An 8,064-nucleotide genomic window follows, 5' to 3' on the forward strand; every position below is an offset into this window, starting at 1 on the left:
TGCTGCTGAAAGAGACATGCACTCCTGAAAGAGACACGCGCTGCTGGGAAAGAGATGCAAGAGACACGCATTGCTGAGTGAGACACCGAGGGACACTCCTGTTGGGAGAGAGACTGTTAGGAGAGAGACTGTGGGCTGGTAAAGACACTGAGCATTTTTCCTGAATTTGAATTGTAGCCTGGTGCTTCCCTAATAAACCCTGTAATCTGTGAGTTCTGTGTGGCCACTGCAGTGAATTATCAAACCCAGGAGAGAGGTGGTGGGTGCTTTGAAGGAATGGTTGGTGAAAGGGCTGGAGGGAGGCAGCATGTCCGACCTTGTAGGAATAGGCCTTGGATTACTGATGGTGATCCTGTCTTCCTCTTGTGGGGTTAGAGAAGGTCAGAACATTTGGCCTCCTTGCCTTTTTTGCACTGAACTTATGGAGGAGGCTTAACTTCTGCCAAAGAAACCCACTGAGGCAGAAAAGAGGGAGAAACATACCTTGGTTTTCTCCCTCACCTCCCACCTTGTACTTCAATATGTCACTAGTACTTTCAACTGATCAACATCAACTGGTATGCAGCTGACACTAGCAATGAATAACCTTTGGGAAATATACTTTGTGAGGTCAACCCCCTTCAGATATAGGGCAGATCAGGTAAGGGCAGAGAACAAATGTGAGGGGAATAAGCTGACAATTAGTATAATGTTAACTCCCGGAAAATTAGGCATTAAATTGAACAATGATGAAACCAATCAAACTCAAAATCTTCAGTAATGTATTCATTCAACAAATATTTGATTGTCTACCTTATGCTGCCATTAATATTAATTCTGTGATACATTAATGAAGAAAACAGACTGTTTTTGTTAGGTGCTATTGAGTTCGTTCTGACTAATAGTGACTCTGTATGTACAACGAAACATTGCCTGGTCCTTCATCATCCTTACAATTGTTGCTGTGTTTAGCACATTGTTGCAACCACTGTGTCAATTCACCTCACTGAGGATCTTCTCTACAATTATCGCAGGTCGTCTGTTTTCTGGAACATGATGTCCTTCTCTAGAGACTGGTCCATCCTGGTAACATGTTCAAAATACATGAGTCTGGAACTAATTGAAGGTTTCAGTGAAATGTCAGGATACAAGAGCAACATACAGAAATCAGTCATATTCTTCTATACTAACAAAGAGAACTCTGAAAAGAAAATTAGGAAAACAATACTGTTGACAATAGTTACCCAAAGTATTTATTCCATTTAGGAATAAATCTAATCAGAGATACAAAGGACTTTTACAAGAAAACTACAAAATACTAATACAAAGAAACAAAAGAGACCTACATAAATGGAAGAATGTACCATGTTCATGGATAGGAACACTTAGCGTTCTGAAAATGTCAGCTCTCCAGGTAGAATGCAATTCTGATCCAGATTCCATCATCATTCTTTAGAGAGAAGGAAAACTAATCACCAGCTTTACATGGGAAGGAAAAAGTCACCAGATAAGCAAAACACTACTAAAGAAGAAGAATAAAGTAGGAGGCCTCACACTCCCCAGTCTCAAAACCATGGTAGTCAAAACAGCCTGGTATGCCTACTGTTTGTCAGTGTCCACCAAGTGATTGCTATTCTTTCTGCCCAACAGGCATATCTAACTAGAAGATATTTGGTAAGCCAAAATATATTTTATAATCTTAAGATCAAAGAAAAAATCTAAAATCTAGAATTTATGTAATATAAAATATGCTTCAGTGCAAAAAATTTACTCTTTGTATAAGGCAGTCAGTGTTGATAGGAATTTGTTTATGTCTTAAAATTATTGCACTCCAAAGTAACTTTCCAAGTCCAACCAGTAGGAAACTGAAACTAAGCAAAAAGCTATTAAATGAAGAAGAAATTGTATTTGTGCTATTCCAACTATTTGGTCTATTCCTTACCTCTGAACTATGTGAAGACAATGAATCAATAAATATGTGTCCAGTTCCTGAGTAGTGTTTATTGTAAACTGCTTTAATATTTATTTTATTTTTAACTTTTTATTGTGATTTGGGTGAAAGTTTAAAGAGCAAATCATTTTCATTCAACAGTTCATACGTATTTTGTTTCGTGACCTTTGATTGGAATCCCCACAATGTAACAGCTCTCTTCCCCCTTCCTCTCTGTGGTTACCTTTGCTCTGTGTCCTTCTTTCCTATGTATTCCTGCCTTCTGAGTTTACTCCCTGAGCAAATGCCGTCCTTCTGCTCTCCAGTGGTTAATTATTCTAAGGAGTACACCTCCCTGGTGTAAATTGCTCACTTCAAAGGCCTATCCATTGCTTAGCTGAAGGTTAAGCCATGGGAGTGAATTCAATACTAGGCCTGAAGGGTGACTAGGGGTCGTAGTCTGGGAGTCTCGCCAGTCTCTATCAGACTAGTAAACTTGGTCTTTTTAATGATTTTGAGTTTTTTACAGTTGTAAACTGCTTTAAAGAGAGGGCTTTAATGTAACTATAAATACATATATATATTAAATTTTAAGACACTTAAGCTGGTCACTAAAATGCTGAATTTATTGAATCCCCTTTTTTTTTTTTGTTGGAACAAAGGTTTTCTTACTATAAATGATTTATAGAAGCTACTTAAATACTTTAAGCTTATGCAAAATAAAAATGAAACATAGTTTATCTCTAAGATTTTACATAGAATGTGTTCTCAGACATCATTGTTGTTGTTAGGTGCCATCGAGTTGTCTCCAACTCATAGAGACCCTATGCACAGCAGAACGAAACACCGCCCGGTCCTACACCAGCTCCACGAGCCTTGCTATACTTGAGCCCATCACTGCAGCCACTGTGTCAGTCCATCTTGTTGAGGGCCTTCCCCTCTTTCATCGACCCTCTACCTTACCAAGCATGATATCCTTCTCCAGGGAATGGTCCCTTCTGATAACATGGCCAAAGTAGGTGAGATGAAGTCTGGCCATTCTCACTTCCAAGGAGCATTCCTGCTGCAGTTCTTCCAGGATAGATTTGTTAGTTCTTTTAGCAGTCCATGGTCCTTTCAGCATTCTTTGCCAGCACCACAACTCAAAAGCATCAATTCTTCTTTGGTCTTCCTTATTAATTGTCCAGCTCTCACATGCATACAAGGTGATTGAAAATATCATTAACAACCTGCCATATGCTGATGACACAACTTTGCTGAAAGTGAGGACAACTTGAAGCACTTACTGATGAAGATTGAAGAATACAGTCTGCAGTATGAATTACATCTCAATATAAAGAAAACAAAAATTGTCACAACTGGACCTATAATCAGCATTATGATAAATGGAGAAAAGATTGAAGTTGTCAAAGACTTCACATTCCTTGGTTCTACAGTAGACACCAATGGAAGCAGCAGTCAGGACATCAGATGACCTATAGCACTGGGCAAGCTGGCTGCAAAGGACCTCTTTCAAATGCTGAGGAGCAAGGATGTCTCCCTGAGAACAAAGGTGCACCTGACACAAGCCATTATATTTTCAATCACCAGACATCATAGAAGCTGCATTAAGAAATGTTGCTTTCTATTCCTTTACTAGGTATATATCCTAGAGAGGTGAGAGCTAGGACAGGAACAGATACAAGCACACCCATGTTCATCGCAGCAGTATTTACAATAGCAGAAAGATGGAAGCAACCTACGTGCCCAACAGTGGAAGAGTGAATGACCAAACTATGGTACACACACACAATGGAATGCTATGCAGCACTAAAGAATAACGTAGAGTCTGCAAAACCCCACATAATGTGGATGAACTTGGAGGACATTATGCTGACTGAAATAAGTCAATCACAGAAGGACAAATATAGTATTAGTTTGTTGTGGAGGGTCAAGAAAAGGTTTATATATGGAGGGAAACTTTCTTTGTTGGTTGCTAGGGGTGGGAGGGGAAGAAAGGGAACACTGCAAAAAAAAAAATGCATTGACCCATGTCACTTTAGTTTTGTGTATTTCACTGCACATAAATTATATTTCAATAAAATACATTAAAAAAAGGATTAGTAGACACAAAAATTTCACCAAAAGCACAATAAAATATTATTTTAAAAAAAGTTGCTTTCTAATATTCTGAAAAGAAACATACCACGAATGCAACTGAGTTAAACACAAAATGTTCTTAGTTCATGGCTATAAAATCATAATATATTTATATTAATATACATGCTCACTAATATATGCTGTTAAGAACAGTGTGCCTTACTATGAAAACATGTTTATTTTCTTAACGTAGCACTTCCAAACTAGAAGTGCTCTTGCTCTGGTAGATTGAGTTGGTATTTTGTGTAAAAGGTTTGCAGTGGTCATGTAGAAGGGAAGATCCCAGCTTTGCAGGGAACAGTGAAGGGTAGGGTGGGGAAGAGAGGAAGGCTGTGCATTCATTACCTCATGTCTTCCAGCAACTTCCATTCCTTACATTTGTCCCTACTTCACTATCAATAGGAGTAAGGTATTTACAAGGGAATGTGGCCTGGCAGCTTCTAATGCATAAGCTTTCCCTACCTCAGTTTTAGGCTTATAGAAAAGTTGTGCAGAAAGTAGAGTTCCTATATGTCCCCCTCCCATCTGCACTGGTTTCTCCTATTAACATCTTGCATTCCTGTGGTACATTTGTTACAGTTGATTAGCCAATATTGATACAATATTATTAACTTAAACCTGTAGTTTACATTGGGGTTCATTTTTTGTGTTATACTGTCCTGTGGGTTTTGACAAATGCATAATGTCATATGTCCACCATTACAGTACTGTACAGAATGGTTTCACTTCCCTAAAATGCCCTGTGCTTCACCTATGTTACCTCCCACCTCCACCTGAGTCCTTGGCAACCACTGATCTTTTCACTGTCTCTAAGGTCTCTGGGTGGCACATATGGTTTGCACTCAGCTACTAACCTGAAGTTTGGTGATTCAAACCCATCCAGAAGCTCTGTGGAAGAAAGGCCTCGTGACCTGCTTCCATAAAAATTCCAAAAACCTGTGCAGAGACAGCTTGGACGTGGGAGTGCATGAGAGGGAAAGACACAGGGAAGAAGTAACTACGGGGAGGAAGTGGGAAGAGAACTGTTCATTGTGGGGAATTGCAGTCAATGTCATGAGACAAAAAGTGTATGAACTGTTGTATGGAAATGAATTTGCTCTGTAAAATCACACACTCACACACACATACACACACAAAATCCAAACACCCAAAACTAAACACATTGCTACTGAGTTGATTTTGACTCTTAAGAACCTTATATGTAAGACAGAGTAGAACTGCCCCATAGGGTTTGCAAGTCTGTAATCTTTATGGAAGGACTCTGTCATATCTTTCGCTCACAAAGCAGGAAGTGGATTCGAAATGCCAATCTTCTGTAAAGTGCTTAACCACTGCTCCACCAGGCTTTCTTTCAGCTAAGAAAACCCTGTTTAGCAGTTCTACTCTGCAACACATGGGATGATCATAGGTTGGGTTATGAGTTCTTGTCTTTTTATGACTTGATAGCTAATTTCTTTTTATTGGTGAATAATACTCCATTTGGGAGCTCTGGTGGTGTAGTGCCTAAGGCATTTGACTGTGAACCAGAAGGCTGGCGGTTCAATCCCACCACCCACTCTGTGGAACGAAGACTGGGCAATCTGCTTCTGTAAAGATTTACCACCTTGGAAACCAAAAGGGGGTTGCTATGAGTTGGAATCAACTAGATGGCAATGAGTTTGGTTTTTATTGTTTTGGTTGCTTCCAATATTTGGTAATTATGAATAAAGGTACTATAAACATTGGTGTACAGCTTTTTATATGGACACATGTTTTCATATTATTTGGGCAAATATCTATATGTGTGATTTCTGGATCATATGGTAAGCCAATGTTTAGCTTTGTAAGAAACTGCCCCACTCAAGGTTGTGATGGCTTCTTGGCCATAAGTAGCTACCCTCAAGGAGCAAGTAGTTGGAGCCATGGGCTCTGGACCATGGTCACAGGGGACATCAAGCTCAACTGGCATAACAGACTACACAAAAACATTGTTCTACATCCTACTTTGGTGAGTAGCAACTGCAGTCTTAAAAGTTTGCAAGCAGCCATCTATATGCAATGATGTGATGACGCAGTGATGCAATGATGGGTCTTTCATCATCTAGAGCAAAGAAGAATGAAGAAAACCAAGATGCATGCAAACAGTTAGTCCAAGGGACTAGTAGACCATATGATCCTTAGCCTATGTGACCAGGAGACCAGAAGAACTAAATGGTACCTGGCTACCACTATCAACCAATGGGAGGGAGATCAGTTCAGGAGATCCTGGATAGAGTAAGAGAACAATGTGGAACAAAGTGCAAAATCATGAAAAAAAAAAAAAAAGACCAGGTTTGCTGCTCTGATAGAGCCTGGTGAGAACCCTGAGACTATAGCCCCTAGATACCTTTTAGGTCTGGAACTGGACTCACTCCTGTGACTTCCAACCAAACAATAGACAGGCATATGGGGTGAACATTTACATCAGGTAGATACACTGCTTGGAGCACTTAATCATGGGAGAACAGAAGGGCAGTGCATGCACAGAGAAACAGCTGGGGCAGGGGGTGAGAGTACATGGGAGGGAAGCACACAGGGAAGAGGTAACTACAGGGAGGAAGTGGGAAGAGAACTGTTACATTGTGGAGAATTGCAGTCAATGTCATGAAACAAAATGTGTATGGACTGCTGTATGGAAAATGAATTTGCTCTGTAAACTTTCACCCAAATCACAATAAAAAAAAGAAATTTCCCCACTATTTTCCAAAGTGGTTGTACTATTGTGCATTCCCACTGGTAGTGAATGAGAGTTACTGTTGCTATGTATCCTTAGCATTTGGTACTACCAATGTTTTGAATTTTAGCCACAGGCATCTCGTTGTTGCTTTGATTTGCAATTCTCTAATGACATATGATGTTGAGCATTTTTTCATATGCTTATTTGCCATCTGTATAATCATCTTTCCACCACTTGTCTGTCAGTTTGTTGTACTGTAGTGGCTTACATGTTGCTGTGAGGCTGGAGGCTATGCCACTGATATTTCAAATACCAGGATCAGACATAGTGGACAGGTTTCAGCAGAGCTTCCAGAGTAAGACATACTCAGGAGAAGGAAGGGGCTATCCACTTCTCAAAGAATTGGCCAGTGAAACCCTAATGAATAGCAGTGAAACACTATCTATTACTGGAAAATTTTATGAATAGCCTTGAAATATTGTCTGATATAGTGATGGAAGATGAGCTTCTCAGGTCAGAAGACATTCAAAATTTGACTGGAGGAGAGCTGCCTCTTCAAAGTACAGTTGACTTTTATGATGTGGATGGAGTGAAACTTTTGAGACTTACATTTTGGCACAACCCAAAATGGGAAAAAACAGCTGAAAGCATCCATTAGTTATCAGAACATGGAATGCATGGAGTATGAATGTAACAAAATTGGGAGTTGTCAAAAATAAAATAGAATGCATAAAGATCAATATCCTAGGCATTAATGAGATGAAATGGACTGGTTTTGGCCAATTTGAATCAGACAACCATATGATCTACTATGTCGGGAATGACAAATCGAAGAGGAATAGTGTGACATTCGTTTTCACAAAAAATGTTTCAAGATCTATCCTGAAGTACAATGCTGTCAGTGGTAGGATAATATGCATATGCCTACAAGGAAGACCAATTAATACTACTATTATTCAAATTTCTGCACCAACCACCAAAGCCAGAGATGAGGAAATTGAAGATGTTTACCAACTTCTGTAGTCTGAAATTGACCAAATTTTCAATCAAGATATATTGATTATTTCTGGTGATTGGAACGTGAAAGTTGGAAACAAAGAAGAATGACTGTAATTTGAAAATATAACCTTGGTGATAAAAATGACACTGGAGATTGCATGACATAATTTTGCAAGACCAACAACTTACTCATTGCAAATACCTTTTTCAACAACCTAAACATTGGCTAAACACTGGACCTCACCAGATGGAATACACAGGAATCAGATCAACTACATCTGTGGAAAGAAGTAATGGAGAAGCTCAATATCTTCAGCCAAAA

The sequence above is a fragment of the Orycteropus afer genome, unplaced genomic scaffold (assembly GCF_000298275.1).
Source record: "Orycteropus afer afer isolate SDZICR_OR568_19922 unplaced genomic scaffold, OryAfe1.0 scaffold00001, whole genome shotgun sequence".
Taxonomy (NCBI): domain Eukaryota; kingdom Metazoa; phylum Chordata; class Mammalia; order Tubulidentata; family Orycteropodidae; genus Orycteropus; species Orycteropus afer.